The sequence below is a fragment of the Microtus ochrogaster genome, chromosome 1, assembly GCF_000317375.1.
Source record: "Microtus ochrogaster isolate Prairie Vole_2 chromosome 1, MicOch1.0, whole genome shotgun sequence".
Lineage (NCBI taxonomy): Eukaryota > Metazoa > Chordata > Mammalia > Rodentia > Cricetidae > Microtus > Microtus ochrogaster.
The window spans coordinates 1,815,893-1,838,935 of NC_022009.1; the positions used below are offsets into that span (position 1 = coordinate 1,815,893).

The 23,043-nt window shown below is 34.5% G+C and overlaps 1 protein-coding gene across 4 annotated transcripts in view; it reads left to right on the top strand.

Annotated features, from left to right (window-relative positions):
- Window positions 1-23,043, top strand: part of Lrfn5 (leucine rich repeat and fibronectin type III domain containing 5) — a 256,920-nt gene that overhangs the window by 213,147 nt on the left and 20,730 nt on the right. The window lies entirely within an intron of this gene.

Sequence of the window (23,043 nt, forward strand, 5' to 3'; positions counted from 1 at the left end):
TCTGTAGACCAGGCTGGTCTCGAACTCACAGAGATCCGCCTGCCTCTGCCTCCCGAGTGCTGGGATTAAAGGCGTGCGCCACCATCGCCCGGCCTGTATTAGATACTTTTTAAAATGAGTATTTACTGCATTCTAGCAAATTATTTAACCACTTTAGCATTCTAAACAAATTTCCCTTTAAAAAATGTTGCTAGAAAAATTATTGTTGCTTTCTGAGAAAACTCTTGTCTACTGCTAGCAACCTGAAAAACATTCCTATAAACATTAAAATAAAATTTATTTTCATCTGTATCAAACCAAATAAAGGTTAAATATAACAGATATTTGCAGTGTAAAGACATTCTACTTCTAAAGATATAATTAACAACCTTTTTAAAAAAATGTGATTGTGTATGTCAGTACAGATGTCTTCATAGAATACAGTGACCTGGGAAATAAAAGTTAAAAGCTGCTTTCCATTAGTAATAGCTCAGACATAAACCTTTCTCCTTTGTCCCATATTTTGCAAAATCTGTCTACATATGTCTAAATATTCTATTCTGTTCATAAGGGAATTTTTCTTCAGATAAAGTATCAAATGGAGATATTAAAATTTCACCTTCCTTTTAATATAAATGAAAGTCAAACATATGTGATATTTCAAAAGAGGAATGTGGTAAGTGGTCATGAAGGCAATATAAATCTCATGTTTTGTCATAAATTATTAAAAGTAATCTCCTATAAATATATTATCAAAATTTAGATACTGAATATGCAATTTGGTTCTGTACATCAGACACACAATTCTGGATCATGTTTACCATCACACATTACAGCAGGTATGGAGATATAATTTTAATAAACATATTGTCCTTTACTTCAAAGAACTAAAGCTTTCACAGGGACATTACTAAAAGAAGGATTCTATGAGAAGTGTGTGATCCTTGAATACATTGTTTTTTAACTCATTTTTTGAAGAAAATTTGAATAACATGATGAGGCAGTAAACTTTTCTAGCTCTGCTAATAGATGTTGTTAAATATTCTGAAAATCCTCCTAATTTTTTAATTTTTCTAGAGGTGACTAGAGATGGAGCCTGAACATTATGCATGCGGTGCATATACTCTACTACCAAAGTACACCTTACACTGTTTTTTTCTTTTTGGAAACAGAATCATGACAGGTGACATTGATTTTATTTTCAAAGAGGTAAAAAAAAATCCTGTAAAGTAGAAACAAAACCATGTAACTACTGTCTTTATTCATCTGCTCTAGCAATATATGTAATATTTGTTTGATGCCCAACTTACCACTATTTGGTAGCATTATTCTTTTTATTTAAAATTCTGCATGTATAGTGAAGTGATGTCATTTTTAATAATTTATTATTTATTTCCACTTCCTCCTCTCCTCCCATCTCATTCCAGCTTCCCCATTCACCCTTCTCCCTTCCTTCCAGTCCTAAAAGAGGGCAGGGTACTCTGCCCTGTGGGAAGCCCAAGGTCCTCCCCATTCCATCCAGGCTTAGGAAGGTATGCATCCAAACAGACTAGGATCCCAAAAAGCCAGTACATGCAGTAGAGACAAATCTTAGTGCCATTATCATTGGCTTCTCAGTCTGCCTCAATTGTGAGCCACATTCAGAGGGTCCAGTTTGATCCCATGCCTGTTCACTCCCAGTCCAGCTGGATTTAGTGAGCCCCCATTAGTTCAGGCACACTGTCTCAGTGGGTGGACCAACCCCTCATGGTCCTGACTTCCTTGCTCATATTCTCCCTCCTTTAATTAGCAGTATTTTCAAACACTATATATTCTAACTCTTCTTTTCAATTTATTATACCATGTGCATGAGGATAGCATATTAAATTAAACTGATCATGGCTTTATGCTTTCCATACATTTAAAGCTATATGTAAAATTCATGTTTTAATATGAATATATTTTATTACTGAGCCCATTTTCCCATTTTTTATTCTAATAATGCTTTTTGATTTAATGTCTATTTTCATGTTTTTAAAATGGTTCTTTTCTTTTTGTTAACATTTGCTTGTAAAAGATTTTTATCTCTCAGATTACATATTTTTGTATGTTACATATGTCCTTTATAAGCAAAATAATTTGGCATTTCAGTTTATTTTTTTGCTCCTAATTAAAACATGTTACCTGGTCCGTGTTTCACTGAAAAGCTACCCTACCTTGTGGTATAAGAAGGCCAGTTTTTCTTTTAGTTTTGTTTTTCAGTTGTAGAAGTGAAATTGACCTATCAGTAGTCAAGGTGTTAGAAAGGTTGTTTTTTTCCTACATTAGAAAGTATATGTGTCCTGTGTTTTCTACCTGTATGTGGTTCTGGTGGTTAATTGGCAATCACTGAAATTCTTTAGTTGGGAAAGTATCAATATGACTTCTGACTTCACCTTTAAATGTTTTTTTTTCCTTGCATGTTTATCTGAAAGTCTACTTTTTCAAATTTGTATAAAATATATTTTAAAATGCTTCATTGTTTTATTACTTAATTAAATACAAAGCAAATGAAACAAAATACAAGTTGATAATTGTATTTTGCTTTGTACATTATTTACTATCATGATACAGGTCCCATTAGATTAGTGGTCTATCACATTGTAGTGTAACCTCCCTTTATGTGATATTTCAGTAACTACCCTATGTATAAATAAGGACTCATTCTTATATACTACGCTGAAAAATGGTTGAAATGCATTTCATCTCAAACAAAGTAGTTAATCTATTTAAACTTCATATAAATCTTGATAAACTTTTTTCATTTTCTGAGTAGTATCGTTTTGTGCACAAAGTTACTAATTTTTAAGCATCAAATTGTTGTCCTAAGTAACCATTTTCTTTTCCTTGATCATAAATGTGCCTTCAATTTCATCAAAATTTTAATGTTTAAGTAGTCCTCACATTTCTTAATCTTTACATCACATTTTATTTATGATATAAGGAAGTAGATTCTCATTAATATTTGAAAATGCTGTTGTGCTTTGAGCCTACATTCTTTCTTGCCATAAAAATTATATCAGCTTCAAAAGAGCTCCTCATGTTTTGCATGCTTAGAGGAGCTATTCATGAGAACTGGGATCTGGTAACCACTGTGCAAGAGAAGCTTTACTTCAACAAGAGTTATATTTTACTATAACGTCCCTATGATTGGCATGATTTGAATTAATTAAGGGTTTGCAAGATAAGTAAGATTCCCTATGAGTAATCATTCAAGTGGATTTAGCCTGAATGGCTTCAAAAAAAATCACAGGAAGGGGCAGGTTGGTCACAATTCCATGGTCCATGTTTCCATGTGTGATCTGCTCCTGAAAATCCAGCCCCGCATTCTCAGCAGTGTTTTTTTTTGTTGTTGTTGTTTTTTGTTTGTTTGTTTTTGTTTTGTTTTGTTTTGTTTTGTTTTTCTAGACAGGGTTTGAAAACATTCTATAAGAAAACAACTTAATTGTAACACCGGATTTGGTGTTACACCTTCTATCCGGAATTCACCAAGGCCAGCTGGCCTGGGTCTGAAAAAGCATGGGATAAAACCGGACTTACATAGCGGACAATGAGGACTACTGAGAACTCAAGAACAATGGCAATGGGTTTTTGATCCTACTGCACATACTGGCTTTGGGGGAGCCTAGGCAGTGTGGATGTTCACCTTACTAAACCTGGATGGAGGTGGGCGGTCCTTGGACTTCCCATAGGTCAGGGAGCCCTGATTGCTCTTCAAGCTGATGAGGGAGGGGGACTTGATCGGGGGAGGGGGAGGGAAATGGGAGGCCGTGGCGGGGAGGAAGCAGAAATCCTTAATAAATAAATAAATTAAAAAAATAAAAAAAAGAAAACAACTTAACTGCTCTTCATTTGGTTTCCATCATCTCATCTACTTGTGTGGAAAAAAATCAGATGTGGGTTAAAGGATTTGGGGCTATGTTGGTGTCCTACTCCCTCTGCTGGGACTTGCCTGGTTGTAGAAGAGACTGGTTCAGGCTCCATATCCTGTTCGAAATCTTCTCTATGGTCACTCTTGTAGATTCCAGTGTGTTTCCACTGAAATAGATTTTCACGTATCCCCACATAAGCCCCCTGATTCCAGTCATCTCTCCTATTACTCTCTCCCTCCACCCCACATTCCAAACCTGGACTAATCCTTCCTCTTTCCATCCCCATGCACCCTACTTTACTAAAAAAATAAATAAATAATAAATATTTGTTTCTACTTCCAAAGCCCTTCTTGCTACTTAGCCTCTTTGAGTCTATGGACTGTAGCATGGTAATCCTTTATTTAAGAGCTAATACCCATTTATAAATATGCACAGACCATATTTTTCTTCAGAGTCTGGGTTTTACCTAATTCAGATTTTTTTTATAGATCCATCCATTTGCCTGAAAATTTCATCATGTCATTGTTTTTCCTAGATGTATAACTTTCAATTGTATAAGTATGCTTAATTTTTATTCATTTTTCAGTTGAGGGACATCTAAGATGTTTCCTCTTTCTGACTGCTATAAATAAAGCCACTACTAACATAGTTGAGCAATTGTCCTTGCGGTGTAATGGAACGTCCTTTGCCTATATGACCAATAGCTGGGCCTTTAGTTAGATCAGTTCCCAATATCTCACACATTGATTTCCTCAGTGGTTGTAGGAGTTTGCAATCCCACCAGTAATGAAGGAGTGTTTTATTTGCTCCACATCCTCTCTAGCGTGAACTGTCACTTGTATTTTACATCTTAGCCATTCTGATATTTATAAAATGGAATCTCAGAGTTATTTTGATTTGCATTTCCCTGAAGGCTAAGGATAGTGAACATTTTTTTAGTGTTTCTCAGCCATTTGAGATTCCTCTGTTGATAATTCTCTGCTGAGATCTGTGCTCCATTATTATTTGGATTATTTAGTTTGTGGATATATAGTTTCTTGAGTTATTTCTATATTTTGGATAATAGCCTTCTGTCAGATGCAGAGTTGATGACATTTTTTTCCTATACTGTTTGGTACTGTTTTCCCTATTGATGGTACCCTTTTCCTTACAGAAGCTTTTCAGTTTCCTGAGGTTCCATTTATTAATTGTCGTTCTTTTTGCTTGTGCTATCAGTGTTCTCATAAAGTTGTCTCCTGTACAATGTGTGCAGGTCCATTCCCCACTTTCTCATCTATCAAGGTCAGTGTATCTGGTGTGATGTTGAAGTCTTTGACTTCAGTTTTGCAAGAATGAATTTTATATATATGTATATATATGTATATATACATATATATGTATATTCTTCAAATTCAATTCTTCTATATATAACATATAATATAATATATTATATATATTGAAGAACTGAATAAATCAGAAGTATTTCGATAAAGAATACTATCAACCACAAGATAAAGAAGGATACTAAAGAGAAATCCCACACTAGCTCAGAATTGAATATAATAATATAATAAAAGTTTATTTATTTAGGAGTAGACTCACAGACCAAAATCCTCTGCTAGAACAGGGAACAGTAACCAAATCTAGCAGCTGGAAAAGAGGCCGGACACATGCTTTACATCGCCATATATAGTATAGAAGTCCATGTCCAAGTGGGCAGGTAACTTAAAGGCTACTGGCTATAGGAATTCCTACAGTACCTCCCTCTATTGTTTAAATAAGAAAGTTCTAAGCATAAAACAAAGTTATATACAATAAGAATAAATATCAGGTATAAAAATTATAATTACAACCAGCATAAATAATATCAAGCAAGAAACATGTAATAAATGTTTCAATAATTATCCTATCATAATCAGTTTAAGTCTTGTATAATAAATAAATTTGCCAAGTCATGAGAGAAAACAAACTCCAAGTGGAATGTCTTCAGTGCTAAACATTCTCTCGGGAATAGATCAGTGTTGCCAGGAGTAATTGTGTCTCACATCAGACAGAACCCTCAGTTATTTAAATGCCATAATCTACAGCTCTTTGAAATGATTGAAGACTACCTAGTTATGCAGAATACAATTTCTATGTATCTAAAGAACCTGATTAGTCTAACTATAAGTATGACAAACATAGATGACTATTGATCTATAATTCTTACTACCTATATAACTTAAAGACAAAGACTTTATATTAGAATATTACACGATAAACAACTGTGCAACAAATGAGGACAATAACCTAGAAATGTAAACAATGTACAAGTATCTTGATCAGAGCTAGAAATGTATGTTACAATATGATCAATATATCCTAAAAGTTTCAATGGTAATATTGTCTGCCATTATATAACTTTCAAGTTTATTGATTTATTAATTAATAAAATATCAACCCGATATGGGGTCTGGTAAATTGTTTTAGGTGTAATAACCTTTATTGTTTAGGAGGTGTCATGGATGCACAGTCGAGAGTAGCTATGCAACCTTGGGCCAGGAAGAGTCCTGAGCAGCTTTGGCTTTCTCATCTTACTACAGGTTATAGATTGAGAAATATGCTTTGCTTGCCAAATTAAAAGCAATTAAATCGATTCCATACATGAAGCAAAATGCTCAGAACTCACCGGAAGGAAGCATAAACTGAAAGCTTTGCAAGTCACCATGTTTCAGGAAATGTGGCAGTGGGGGTGGGAGGCATCACACTTGGGAAATTTCCAAATCACTGCATGAAGTAAGCTTTTTTGTGGCAGTGTTCTACAAAAACAAAACAAAACAAAACAAAAACAAAAACAAAAACCAAACTTAGGTAAAACCAAGCCAATCGTGTGTGTGGGGGGGGGCTTTCTGGTCTGTGGACCTAGGTCATTAAGCCAGTCTACCCAGTAGGTGTAGAGTCTCAGGCTCCACATTGTGCCAGGTGAAGAAGGATGCTAAAATATAAATCCCACACTAGCTCAGAATTGAGTATAATAAAAGGTAATTTATTTAGGGGTAGATTCACAGATCACAATCCTCTGCTCGTACAGGGAACAGCAAACGAATCCCGCAGCCATAAGTTAGGTTGGACTCATGCTTTACATTGGCATATATAGTATAAGAGGCCACACCCAAGCTGGCGAGTAACTTAAAGACTACCTGTGGTATTAATTCCCATAGCAACAAGATACTTGAAAGTTTTGAAAATTTATAAATTAAAACATTTTACAGCATATGTCATTTATTGGAAAAAGTTTGTATTTACATATATAGTATATATATTTAAGTACTACAATAAGAAATTATTTAGATACTGTCCTCATAAAGCATCTCACCAACTGAATACAACAATAACCCAATAAAAGACTATATGCAGGACTGATAATCTACCAATTCCTTTGTAAATATATATCATTCAGACATTTACAATAATCATTTGAATTATTTTTACTCAATAGTTGTGTATAAAATCTTTTCCATTATAATTTTGTACTCTTGAGATTTTTGTGTATAACATTATAGATAAAGATACCCACTACCATTTCCTTCTTCAATTTCTCCAATATCATCTCTAATACATCCCACTTTCTATTTTATTTCTTCTTTTTCTTTTTGTGATAACTCACTAAGTCCAGCCAGAGCTGCCACTACAAGCCTGTACCGGGGCCATGCATGAGAGTACAGTGATTGTATCAGGTTGCCCAGCTTCTAATGAGTGGCTCCTCTTCTTCCCACAAATATCACCTGCTAGTAACTTTTCATTAAGGGAAAGAGGCTGGTGATTTACTGTTATAGTATTTCCTTACAAAAATATTGTTCAATTAGCCTACTTATGCCTTCCTTCTATCTGCTTTGAGTAGATTATCTGTCTGTTTCTAGCTTGAGGTCCTTACAAATAACACTACTGATAAAAATGTCTCATGTCTCCTGTGCATAATAACAAGCTTGTTTTAAATTCTCTAATTTCATCAACAGAAAAAGATATCCAATTAAAATTATCATTGATAATTAAGTTCATAGTCATAATGGGGTCTTTTGCTTCTTAGAAATTAAGTAGATAGGCTTCATAATGTTAACTTCATGCAATATTTGAAAGTAGTCCCATTCCCATTTCATCAAATTAAAAGAGAATCTAAATATTCTTTTTTTTTTTTTTTGTTTTTCGAGACAGGGTTTCTCTGTGGCTTTGGAGCCTGTCCTGGAACTAGCTCTGTATACCAGGCTGGTCTCAAACTCACAGAGATCCGCCTGCCTCTGCCTCCCGAGTGCTGGGATTAAAGGTGTGCGCCACCACCGCCCGGCTTCTAAATATTCTTTAAAGAGTAAAACATCTATGAAGCAGCAACGTAATATTAACTTTTGTGTAGATGATACACACAAACAATCGTGCTTGGGTACATACATGCATTTCTTACACTTATGATGATAGTAAAAAAGAATATGACAGATTTCTTTTTGTTTAAATACTTTACATAAGTTTTCTATCAATGTCAAATTAGCACAAATTTGGTAGCTTACCCTGTCTCTATATATTATCTGAAAGCTCTTGTAGATTGATACTCTAAGCACAAGCTAATTGGGTTTCTACGCTAAATTGCAAGAAGGGTGTTGGACTCATTGAATTTTCTGAGCTCGTGAATTGGTGAAAACTGATTTCCAAGCCTCCTCTGATTATTGGAAAAATTATTTCCTCACATTAGTATATTGAAAATTAGCACTGGGAACAGAGAAACTCTGTTCTGTGCTGTCTAAGAACAAGGATAGCTTGAGTCCTCTTTCAAAGGCCTTCACTGATATATAATACCCTCAGGGTAACTATATGCATATTCAAGGTCAAATGAATGGTTTCACTTGGCTCTGTAAAATTCTTCTATTTTTATATATTTATCAATTAGAGCGGATGGCACCATGCAATCCAATAGGAGAAGATTAGACACTAGAGAGTGAAATGATAAAAACACACACATAATTACCTCTAACACACATTATATTTTCTTCATATTTTTTATTATAGTGTCTTTTTGCAAGATACATTCCAACATTAATTGGGCTGTCATTCACTTGAGTGATAAATTTTAATAAACATCTAGGCTGTATATGTTGGGGTTTGAGACTGAAAAGCTGGGCTTTTGCTTTCTTATTTATAAGTCAATGATTTACAGAATTTGGAACAAGATGAAAATTGGGAACATGACTTATAAGGGATAAGGTGTCTGGCTCTGTTTTCTAATCCCTAGAGATAAATAACGGATATTAGATTTCTCTCATTTAAAAATCAAACTCTCAAAAGCCTTGGTACTTGACAACTGAAAAACAGTCATTTACTCAAAAGTGGCCATTATTTTATGCAATAACAAATAACTGCGAAGCTGCTTCCAAGTTTAGATAACAGAGGCAGCCAAGAAATGGAAAGCAACCATTCTGTGGTCTGAAAACCACCCATGTCCTTCCTGTCCTTTAGAGTTTGCATTCCCAGTTACTTCATGTTAGTCAGTGACTAATTGTGTCTTTATCTATCACTTAAATGGTACACATTCCTTGAAAATACTGCAGCCCAACCAAATTGAGCATCTTCTTAGAGGCTCAAATCATTTGTATATATTAATTAATTCCATTCTATTGATTAATTGACCAAATCCTAATTTAATTAAGCCAACCAGCTCTTTTGAGTATCCTGCATATTTTTGATGAAATCAGAAATCCTTCTCTTTTTAACCCTACTTTCTCACAATCAGAAAATATAGGTTCTTGAAGCAATGAGTAATTTTTTTTATAAAACTTTCCTTCTTAGCTAAAATAAAAAATGGATTTCCTAACTTACTATCAAAAAGTGCCTAAGGGTATATCCTTAGTATGCTTACTCATTTCAATATCATAAAACATTTGGGTTTTTTTTTTTGGTTTTCAGTTGAATTGTAGCCCAGAGCAATAACTGTCAAAACATTGTCAATTAGTAGATAATTTTGACATTTGTTCCTTAAAGCTAACATCAAAAAATTAGTATGAAAGATATTTACATTATTTTTAACTTTTGAACATTTTTTTTGAAAATATGCTCTTTTACACACATATTAGAGATTCTATAACTGTATAGGCTTGTACATTATATATTCATTATAATCATCTATAATTACTTATATTTGGTGTTCTAATACTTTTGAAATAATTTTGTATATTCAATTTGGACTAGCTTATATAAGAGTTGATGGTATTTTTCAAAATAATAATTTAAATAATTTTCAAGAAAATTCAGTATGCTAGAACTACACCCCCCCCCCCAACAAACTGCTTCTTTTTCTAGGCAGGTGAGTAATAATACATCTTCAACCTCTTTATTCAGAACATTAAGCCAAATAGATTGGGGCGTTAAGGCCAGCCTGGACTATGTATAAAAACTCTGAAAGAAGGAATCAAAGAAGGAACAAAGGAAAGAAGAAGAGAAGGAAGTAAATAGAAACAGCCTTCATCATGCCTCCACCTAACTTTGATCCTCAAGGTCACCTTTATGTCAAAGATGGCTGCTAAGGTTTCAGGGATCATATCTAACAGAGAAATGATAAGCAGAGTGTCTCGTGTCTCTATTATTTTTCTTCAAGCCTTCTCTGAAGTTCTCAACATTTTTTTGAACATCGTTGGAGGTAATGGTTTGCATGGCTATATCTATCTCCCAAAGAAAGCAGAGAATAAACTATGCTGGAAACAGCAATCGATGCAGCTGGAGAAGTGGAGAATGGATTTAGGAATGGAAACCAGCACTTCACTGTGCTCACAGCTCTGTTTACACGCACAGACACAGATACACACTCACACACGCACACAATAGGTGTATATGTAGACTTATATTTGTGAAAAGTTCATGGTTATCTGCTTTCTCGCTAAGTCCACGTCTGATTTCAATTACTTCATGATTCATAAGCAAATATGTCCCAGCTTCACTGAAATTGTACTGAGAGAAGCAGCAGCCTCCACCCCAACCTTGACAGTGAGGATGCAGCTGTGTCAGTTGCCACTGATAGAGTATCCATCCTTGGTAAACGGTTTAAGTAAGGGCTCAAGTGCATGCTGCGCAAATAAATCTCTCTTACTCTTAATTTCCATCCTTGGTTAGTGTACTGTTGAATTTCAAGGACACATAAGTTCGAGTTTCAGTCCCAGACATATACAAATCATGCATATTTTACTGAAAGCATTTTTCCCCCAGAAAAAAAGTATCTTACCCCAAATACAGCATTATCTTCTACATGCTCATATGTTCTTTATGTTCTTAATATTTAAGAGTTTGGAGAGAGAGAGGAAGAGGGAAAGGGAGAGGAAGAGAGAGAGAGAGAGAGAGAGAGAGAGAGAGAGAGAGAGAGAGAGAGAGAGAGAAGTTAACACATTCCCATCAGTGCTATGAGAGCTTCCATATGGTATTAGTTTGTCAAAATATTTCTGTAGGCGTGCTGCTGGAACTTTCTGCCCACACACATATTTAGTAGTTAAAACATCAGTAATTCCACTGGTTCCTTCAAGGAGTGAGCATCTTTCTTTTCTACTCCAACCCTTTTTTTAAAAAAAAATTATCACCTTAGTGAGTCCATTTTAGTCAGCAAGTTTCACTTGGAAGTATCTAGGCTACTACAGCACCTACGATTTATCAAGCTACAGCTTTAGCTACATTTATTTTCTCACAAAATTTCTATATTTCTAATTATCTGAATTCTCTCATACTATGTCTTCAGGATTGACATCTTTCTGTTTTACTCTGAAACTGTACTTCTATAATTGATTTGGCAACAGCACAACAAAGTCAACATTACCCAGAGACCATAATTTGAAGAAATACTTACCAACAGAGGGAAATTGAAGCTTGGTGTATAACAGGACATCAGAAATGCTCAGGCATTTCATTATTAGAATTTCTAAAACGTAGGTAAAGAACTAATTTGATTGTTATTAATTGATTATGATATGCACATCACACCTGTCTTCTCAACCATTATTTTTTTGAGTTGAAAACTTGGGATATGGAGAGATGATTCAAAGTTAAGGATAATGTTGCAGTCTAGAGAGATGGCTAGAGAGTAGTTAAGAGCACTGGTTGCTATTTCCAGGGTCCTGAGTTCAATTCCTAGCAACCACATGGTGGCTCACAACCATCTATAATGAGATCTGATGCCCTTTTTGAGACTGTGAGCATATGTGCAGGCTGAACACTGTATACATAATAAATAAGTAAATAAATCTTTTTTAAAAGAGAAATATGTTTAAAAAAAGAATAATGTTCCTACAGAGAATCCAAGTTCATTTCCTAGGTCACCATCAGGTAGCTCACAATTGCACACACCATCTTATTTTCAGCTTCTAATTTCAATGTTTTTATCGTTTGAGGGGGGCCAGTTTTTATCTGCCCTTTGAGAATTTCATGCCATGTATTTTGGACATATTCATCCCTCAGCCTAACCTACTCACACTCGTTTGTGTCTTGTTCTTGGCTTTCAACTCCAATTTGTGCTACCCATAGACACTTGGATGTGCAGCCTTGAATGGAAACTTATGTGGACCTAGTAGGGACCACACCCTTAAAGAAAAATAACTCCCCTCCCATAAGCTACCAATTACCGATAGCTCCTAAGCTAGGGGTATACTCTGCACATCTTTCCTCTCCATGCGAGGATCTTGTTTTGCCTGAGCTGAGCTTGCTTTGGTCTTGTCAGACTCTCACAACCACTTTGAGTTCTTATGTGCAACTGCCCTGCTGTGTCTCATAAACCTTGATTCCTTGCAGTCATCCACAGCCTCTGGCTCTTAGAGTCTTTTTGCATCCTTTTTCTAATGGATCCCTGAGATTTCAAAGGAAGAGGAGTAATGTAAATGTCCTGTTTGGGACAGAGTAATCCCACAGTTTCTTGTCTTCTGCACTTTTATCAGCCGTGAATCTCTTTGAAAATCATTATCTATTGAATCTTCTCAGATAAGAAATAGGAGATGCAATAATCAGTAGGTGTAATGATAAGTCATTGGGAATCAATTTAGTACCATGTCCTCTTAGATTAATAATAGCAGGTTCTTTTTATGGCATATTGACTTGTCTTAGGCTTTTGTCATAGGTTCTTGACATGGATATAGGTGACTAGAAAAGCCATGAGGAGTTATCTTATATCAATCAGATTGGCTAAGATCAGAACAATAAATGATGATAAATGCTAGCATAGATGCAGTGGGAAATTATTGAGCGCTGCTGAGTGTGCAAAATTAATTGTGATCCTACTGAAACAGTATGGAGGCTTCCCATAAGACAGACATGGAACCACCACAACTCTTGAAAACAAGCCTAAAGGACTTTATGTCTTTCTATAAATATGTATCCTCATCCATATTTATTGTGACTCCACTCATACTATCCAGAATATGTAAACAATACGCAGGTCCATCAGTTGATGAAGGGACAATCAAAATGTGATCTATTTCCATGATGGAACATTCATTACATTGCTCTTAAAATTGAAAATATGACATTATTAAATAAATGGATATTTCTGGAAATAACCATTTTGCTATTGATATCTTCTATAATGTTTTAAACCTTATTTACTGTATTTTTGGTCCAAGGATTTGGCTTGATTCTTAAAACTACTTTCATCTTTCTGTTAACTTTCCTAGTTAAGATGCTGAATAATTCCTGATTTCTATAAGTTCATTGAGTTTCTTAAAAGAGTAAATTTATGTTTTCTAACCAAGATTTGTGAGTGCTGGCTGATTGTATCATTTTTCTGGTTTCTCTGTTTGACCGTTAGGTGAAACCATGGTTCCCTCTACATTCTTGACAATTATGGGTATGCAGCATTATTTGGATATGAAAAGTTCAATATTTATTTAAATCTTAATTTTACTTTTGATCTACCCATCTTTCCAGAAATTCTTATCTGACTGCTAAGTCTATAGTCACATCACTTAATTTGGCACTAGAGGGCACCCTAAGTCCAAGTTTATAATGATTCTACAAGGTATGTTAACACCAGCCCAACACTAGAGGGTAATCCAAGTGCATGTGTGTTTAAAGTCTGCAGTGGAGGTGTTGTTTCACACGAAGAGAATGGATAACTAAAGAGGGCCGTTCATTCCTGCCAACCTCTACTGGCACTAGTGCATTCTCATGCCTTGTCGACGTTCACCAGTATTACGGTCAGGCACATCGATTTCTAATGTTGGGCAGAAGAATTGCTGAAGTACCAGCTTCAGGTTCTTAGGTCTTTCCCATAGCTGCCAGTGGGCACAAACATGCAATACTGCTCCATGCAATCAATTCATAGTTTGGCAAGACCAACAAAACTCTGAGCTAGGACAAAGACCCACAAGGCTAGCAGCTGCTGTTGATTAGAGTCACATGGCCAATCAACTCAGGTGATTCTGGAAAGAAAAATCTAAGAACCACATCTCTTTGGCAATAAATCTTTTTTTGTTTGTTTGTTTGTTTTTTGTTTTGTTTTTTTTCATGGGCCTGGGCAGGGAGAATACAAGACTGTATTCAGTTTAAGAATTCAACAGCCTACCACAGTGTCCTAAAGCAAAGGCGCTATGTCAAGTTCTACCCCAAGTAAGCGGTTTCTCACAGCATCCTTTGTTATCAAAATTGTGAGAGATATGAAGGGAAGCAAAGTATTAATTTCAGATTTGTAGACATAATTTCCCATATAGTTTTTGGAAGGCTTAAGCTGTAAGTCCACTCCAAGACTGAAATTAGGCTGATAAAACATGGGCCTGAAAATGAAACACAATCCCCACTTGGTATGAGTGGACATTCAAAGGCTCTGTTTCTGATCCCTTGCCTGTGTACAATACAATGTTGTCACTTCTCTGGTGTCATCACATGACCTAGAATTGAACTTCAAAGTGTCACAGTGCTGTAGCAATTCGTGTGCTTATTGAGTTCCTTTCTCTGTGAGGTTGGAGAAGAGTTTGCAATTGCAATCCTGATGATACCTGGATAATGCTTCTCAAGTGACACAAACTGTGGGCACTGGTCTGGGCTTCTGGTCATGAGACACTGTCACACATTAGGTTACACTGTGTAAGGCTTGCTGCTAGGTTCAGCTCTGAGACAAATCCTCTTCTTTTGCCAAGCTGAATGCATCTCACTAGCTATTTAGAGTTTTATTTGGGTTTAGGAAAACATCCATTTCTTATTTTCTCCTTAATGATTTATTATTTTACTAAAACCAGTTACTTTTCTCAGTTCTCATCTAGCTTGATTTGATCTCAGCAGAGTAATTTGGTGTGTGACTAGTTGCACAAATTTGTATACTGGTAAGGAGAAAACTGGTAGAGAATTATATCCAGATTACTTCTTATTGTAGCTTTTCTTTGAAAAATGTAAATTACATATGCAATTGAGTTAATTATGTACAATATCATGTTTTCAATTATATGCACATTAGGAAATATGAATATGTATTAATTAATAATAAAACAAAACAATAAATATATTAACTAATAATAATTGACTATACTTATATATATAATTCATTACTTTAAGTAATTATCAATTATATGTGAATATTTAGGAATCACTCTCTTCATTTTTCAAAAATACAATATCACATAAATATTGGGGTCCCCATAATCTATACCTATTTATTCAAATGTTTTAACATTTTATACCCTCTCAAGTTGTCTTAACCAAGGTTAACACTATAGATTAAACTTCTACATTCTCAGAACTATAAATGACACAATAGCATTGCATGGTAATTTAATTAAAATATATTTTGCATGCTGCTTTATGATGGCTCTTCCTGCATCTTGTATCCACTGGTAACTAATTTTCTTGTGTAGAAATGCAATAGAAAGAGAAACCCTTAAATGAGTTGCAATCTTAGAAATCTAGTAATGTTTAGTTCTTCACACAGATTCAGAAAATGCAACATTCTGTGAGAAAGAATACAAGTTCTTTTGATTCTGTTGCTTCTTGTGAAAAAAAAAATATGTTTCACAGGTGTGGGGAGAGAGTATCTGCTAATATCACAGAAAAATATGTGTTCTCTTAAGATTCTACAGTCCAACAGTTCTTCATCTGAAGACCACCCACCTGTGACCATTTTACAAGGACGCTTTCTCTTCCTTCACCATCATCCACCATTCTCCCCACATGCCATTTTTATGCAAGAAAAATAATATGATGTTCCCTTACCTCACTATAAAACTTAAAATCTATAAATTTGGAAATGCATTGTTATATATAAGGTACTATCAAATTATGTAACTATTTATTTTCTCCCCAGATTATTTATACTGAGACATTACTGGTTTAATTACTACAAATTTTAGGTATAAGTTTTCTCTTTTTATACACACATCAACTCCTTTAAAAAGCACTTCACTTATTTCTGAAAATCGATGTGCAGAACTTGCAGTTCACGGAAATTAAATTGAAGGAAACACTTGAAACCTGTTCCAGCTGACTGCTGTTACTATTCTAAATTACTGATGTCACAGCACTGTTGGGAATCTTAAATTCTTCTGTGCTAGGCTGCCCTTTCCACAGACAATTTTCTGTAAGGAAATGCGTTCATCTCAGTTACTGGTGGTTTTTCTCAAGAGTGATAGATTTCTGATGAAATTATAAATTCTCAGTGAGGGACAAAGTTCCAAGCAAAAAAAAAAAAAAAAAGGGACATCTGATCCCACCACTAAGAGAGCAGTGCTGGGTGTTTGGGTACAGAAACCAGTATCATTTTCCTAGCAAATCAATGTATTCTTTAAGGAATATATAGGATTTAGGATAGAACCATTTGATGAGACCCAGCCATATCTTGAAAAGGAAAATCATAGATGGTATTTAAGCATACAATTTGGGTTGCTATCCAGGTAGTTTTTAATTCTATCATAAATACAATATACATAGAGATCTGAAATTCTGAGAATCAATTATGTTAAAATTTTAAACCATAAAAATCAGTATCCTCTTCCACGTTACAGATTATATTCATAACTTAACATTCTAGCTGTGTCCTTAATTTTTAAAATAACTTACAATTTGTTCACCTCTTCTTTGTTTACTTATATTACTTGGAGTGAATTAATATATCTACATCTGACTTTATTTTTGAAATGAGAAAGTATATATTTTATGTGTCATCACATGATGATTAAAAACCATTTGAAGGAACTCTGCGAGTTACCAGAGGAGAAAAGTAATTAGCAATAACACCTAGCTACAAACTCTGGGACCTACAAGAGTGAACTGCCTGTAAGATATACTAGTAAAATAGCACAAACATAAAAGTAACAAATCCCGTTTTGGAATTCATTTGCAATCCATTCTATAAGATTGAAGCAGTATCTGACACTGCTAAATAGGCAACGAACTTGAGATTAGGCAGTTCGTGGGTCTACAGAAAAGCCTATTGTTCTGCTAAAGGAGTAATAATGATTCTTAACGTCATGGACAAGAGGATCACCCAACCCTTCTAAGTCAGGATTCTTCTTGCAATAGATGATAATCAACACAGAGACCCGTAACTGGACAATGTGTAGAGAGGGATTGATTTTGGACCACCCAGTCCTAAATGTCTTCATCACATTCAGGGGTCAATGCAGAAGAAGAGACAGAAAGATTTTTAAGAACTGGAAGTGGCAGCTGATTCCAATGAAACAGTGCCATCCAGACACCACAAGATCGGTGCACCCATGCACTCACTCACAGAGACTGTGAGTGCATGCTCAGGATCTGGACAGGTTCCAGCCAGACAAAACTGGGAAGGAGAAGAGGACACAAAGTTCCACTCCTAGCCAGGAAGTTCTTTGCAATTGACATCCATTGGGAAAAGGAAAATTAATTTTCCTCAAAGGATATTCAGTGGCTATATTAAACACACTGTTTGATAGGCCTAGTACTCGGAAATCGGTGGCCAACACAAAGCAGATTCCACTTTATTTTTGTGTTGTTTGTTTCATTTTGGTAATTTTTGTCTTAATTGTTTTTTTTTTGTTGTTGTTGTTGTTTTTTGTTTTTTCGAGACAGGGTTTCTCTGTGGCTTTGGAGCCTGTCCTGGAACTAGCTCTGTAGACCAGGCTGTTATTGGGTTTTATTTGTTTGATTGTCTTGATTTTTTGCTTTAGAGATGAGGGGTGGAGAGAGAACATGAAATTGTATGAGTAGGATGGTAAGTAGATCTTGGAAGAGTTGGGGTGAGGATTGAAGGTGATAAAAGTATGTTATGTGAAAAATGCTTTAGAAAGCAAATTCTCATCAATGTGAAGTCAGACAGCACATAACGAACTCCTTTGAGTAAATTTAAGTTTTTATACTATCCTCATCTCAACTTAAGATTCCTAATTTTCAAATAGATCACCTCTTCATGTTGTGCTCAATAAATGGTAACTATGGTTTTATTATTTTATTTTTATGTTTGTCCAATTTTTCATACTGTACATCTGTAATAATTTGCTTATGTGGATATGCTATGGTAAAATACATGTTAACATTGATCAGGCATGAAAATATTATATAATGGGGTACTGAAATTTAAGGGCCCATTGAATGGTCTAAATTTAAGTATCAAAAGGAACATTAAGCTAGAATTTTTTTTCTTTTCCAATTTTTGTTTTAATTGAATTTTTTTTCCATATAGATGTTACTTTTCTAAGGTTCAATTTGCTTAGCATTGGAGGAATCTTTTGATGGATTTTAACTAATCATTTCCAATATGATAATGAATTTCAAACTATTAAGCATCAGGAGATCATATATATTATATTTTGACACCTAAGTATGATAGATATACTCATAACATCTTTGGTATGCCTTTTATGGAAACAGTGGTTTTAATTCTTTGCTTTTAATGGGGAAGAGCTGTATCAGTTGTTATGGGCACTTTGTGCTACAAAGTACCCAAGTTTGGTTCTTAGCACCAGTGTAAGGAGGTTAAGCATAGCCTGTGAGTACAACATCCAGGAATCAATGCTCTTAATGCCATCCACAGGCACTCGCTCACACAGACACACAAAAATTAATATAAGTAAATAAATACATTGTATATAATTTTCTAGGGAAAATTAAGTAGGTAGAAAACCAAAAAAAAAAAGTGTTTAAAGTTAAGCAGGTAATTCTGTATCACTGAATGAAATACTCTTGTCAGGATTTTAAATACTTCAATATCTCATTCAGTGAGTCATCAGCATCAATGGACATCATGTTATTTGCCTCTGGGTACCAACTTGAACAAATCTACACTAGCTGACATGTTAGAACTCTCCTGAAAGAAGTCAAGCAGCTGCATGGGAAAGCAGCAGCTTCACTTCTGGCAAAATGGTTTCTCCAGTAAATATATTATAATCTTTGTTGTTTATAAAATCTGAATTTGCTTTGAAATCTCACTAGTTGCCAAATAAACACTAGCTCTTCAGCATATGTTTTATAACAACCGCAAGCAGAGTGTTGTATGAAAAATCATTTTGCAGTGTATGTGGCATTTTCTTCTTTGCTTATACATGAGTAACTTTGTGTCTGAGAAGAATTTTCTTGAAAGGACTTGTAATGCAGAGATGTGCAGAAATTATCCAACGTGCTACAATGATGTCCCTGCTTGAAGTGCTACATCCCTTCTAAAATTCTTAGCAAAACCTCTTTGTGCAATTTAAATTCTGCTATTTCTAGAGAGCAAGAGACAGATGTTTGTAAATTTTATTTGCCTAGATTAAACATCAGTGTGTTGCAATGTTTATAATTTTTTAAAAAGATTAAAATTATAGCAAAGCAGACGTACTGAGGTCCCCATTTCATTTCTCCAAATGGTTATCTCTTGCTGTAATGATAAAATTAATCAATTATTAGTCATGGTGCTTGATAAGTAGATGAAAATGCTTCCTCATAGGATTCCTTATCTATTTTGAAAACTAAGTGTAGTGTTCACCTGGAGCTAATAATATTGGGATACTCATTAACACAATTCATTTTTATTGATACTTAGAAATGTTAGACAGAAATTAAAGACAATGGTTAGACAGTTTTCATGTCTATTCTGAATTTATTCTGACTTTTTAAACAATCAAAACTTCAGTGTCTTGTCTATGTTTTTACTTGCTACAAAAAAAGGCCATGCTATGAAATGGGAAGCCAAATTTAAGTTCACTATAGGAAGGGACTAAGGAACTAGTTCTTTAAAAAATCATTCCTCATTTCTTATTAAACTACTGTGTACCATTGTATAGACTTTCCGTCAGTGTTCTAAAAAGTGGCAATAATTGCATGGAGAGTTTCTGTACAACATCTACAGATATTCATAGGTCGCCCCATTAGTACAGCCCCCCCCCAAGACTATATCTCCCTATATGATCATATATAACACGCTATATATTTAAATTATGATTCTTGACTACACTGATTATCAGTTTGACCTAGAATAATTTTGTGGTGTCTTGAATACAGCTTGTTTCTAGAATGTGATATTTTTCAGGGGCATTATCTCAGCATATTGTATTTTACTTTGAATTTGTCCTTTCTTTATGCTATCACAGTTACTGGCATTATAGAACTCATTAAGTACCATTGTCTTTCAAAATCCTTGTAGTATGTCTTTATATTTCTTCTATTGTTCCCTTTATTCAAAACCTTGTTGTGTTACAGTTTTCAGTGGCAAGTTTGTATTAATTCTGCAGTACTTTCTAAAAACTTACTTTGATCTCTTTTCTATTTTTCTAATTTGTAACATGCTGTGTGTGCTCTCACATGTGATCCCTTTACTTGTGGTCTTTTTTCTTTATCTAGATTTTTATAGTTCATATTAAATTGATAGGCTTTAATTGTGTTCTCACTCTGAGGTACGCAACCTACTCTACTATAGGAATCTAAATGGACTATTTCTTTAAATCACAAGAGTTAAATTACTTTGTTTTTCTATAATGGCTATATTATGATGCTATTATCTTAAAGTGAGCTTTCTACCTCTTGATAGTCAGAGAGGCAATGATGGTTTCTTGTCACTTTTTAAAAATACCTCCATTAGCCGGGCGATGGTGGCTCACGCCTTTAATCCCAGCACTCGGGAGGCAGAGGCAGGTGGAGCTCTGTGAGTTCGAGACCAGCCTGGTCTACAGAGCTAGTTCTAGGACAGTCTCCAAAGCCACAGAGAAACCCTGTCTCGAAAAAAAAATCAAAAAAAAAATACCTCCATTATTCATATATGTCACAATGATACTTTTATTCTTACCCAGAAATGTATATTTTCTGTTGTTCTCCACTCATTTTATAAGGATTTAAGTTTCCAAAGCTAGACACAGCTTTCCTCCATTCTGAAGAGAATATCCAGCTTATTTTCTCACAGCTAATTTTCTTGTTTGTTGGCAAGAAATCTATTTGCTTCTTTGATGATGATTTTCTTTATTTTCTTGTTTTACAAAGACATTACTTTGCCCAATTTAAAATGTTTCCCTTTCTATTAGAGCCCTTTGAGACATTCTCATTCCTCCTCAGCCTTTATTTATGTTGATGGCTCACTGAATAAACAGTATTGTTATTTTGTTCACTTTACATTATGTAATATATTATTACATTTCTTCATTTCTAGGAAGGCTTTTAAGGTCCTCGCCACTCAGATGATTTGCCACTGGATTATGGTTTCTCTTTGTATGGCTTCTTTATGTTATCTTCAAACTGAATGGTATTTTTTAAAGAAACCTTTAGAAAACGACTTACCATTATTTCTCCTATGTATTGATGCCTTCCTTTCTTCTTCTGAACTCCAATTATGCTTGTCTTTGTGTTTTTTGTATTGTTCTGCCCATCACTTGATTTTTGTTTATTTCTCTAGCAACCTCTTTATGATGCACTTTGCAAGATCCTACATGTCTGCCCCTGACACAGGCTGTATATCGATCAGAAGCTCTTTATTTGCCCCCTCCCTCTGCTAGGCTGTTCATGAGGTTCTTGTTTTATTTCCCCCATGCTGTGGTTTTCGATAATGTCTTCTAGAAAGATCGGACTTCACTTTTTAAGTCTGCTACTTCACTTATCATAGCTGCATGTATCATGACCGGGAGTCTGAAAATTGTGGGTTCTTTTTTTTTCTTTCTTTTTCTCTATTCTTGCACTTTTTTTTGCCCTGTGGAAAGGATGATTCAGTATTAGTAATTATCAAGAAAGGAAGACTTTACCAGTTGAGAATAGTAATTGTTAGTAATTATATTCACATTTAATGGTACATATATTGAAAATATTATGACATAATACTTTTTGGAAAAAAATATGTAATGCTTCTAGAAAAATCTACATGTCTTATTTTCACTCCATTAAAATTTGAGTGATATCCTGAATTTTTCTTCTGTTGTGTAAAATTCCATATATGTTTATTTTCATATATATATATATGAGAAATTATAATCACAATTTCATTGCTATTTTTACTTTTTATGATTAATTTCATTCAAGGTAATAATGTGAAGGTAAAGATAATGCCATATTTTTTTGGATTCAGTGTTTGGTATTTTAATAATTATTTTTTCAAATGGTGTTTACAAATCTATATTCATAGCTCATCAAATATTTTATAGTGTATGGAGTTGTAGATTGTGTGATTAATTTACAGCCTCCTTACTTTTGAGAAGAAGATCCTGTTTTGTGGCCAGAATGTCAAGGTTCAACAGTGTAATGGAAGTTTCTAATAATGAATATAATGTAACCAAAATCTCCTTCAAGTGATTGCCACAAAAAAATTCAATAGCAAACATTACACTCCCCTTATGCATCAGCCAGGAAGTTAATATGCTCATATGTTTTGAACTCACTTGTGGAGAAAAGGGTTTTCAGAATTCAGATTTTTTTCTAAATGCCTATCTTTTCTGTCCCTTAGATCTATTACAGGCACAAATTCCTAGGTTTGTTGTTGTCATTCTTTATTTGGTTGCTTTTTTGTTTTTTGTTTTGTTTGGTTGGTTGAGGTTTTCTTTGTATTTGTTTATATCTTTTTGAAGTACCTTGAACATATTTTAAAACGGCCCTTAGTTTGCAGAATGATAGCAATCTTTTGACACTTTCTCCCATTTATCCATAAATCCTGTGAAGAGTTAAATTATTCGAAGTGCCTAGCACAGATTCTACTAGAGCAGGTATACTTAAAACTCATTTGATATCTAAACCAATGCTATTGTTTCTCCATTCTAATCAATATAAAATATCTTAGCGTGGATATTAAATGTAC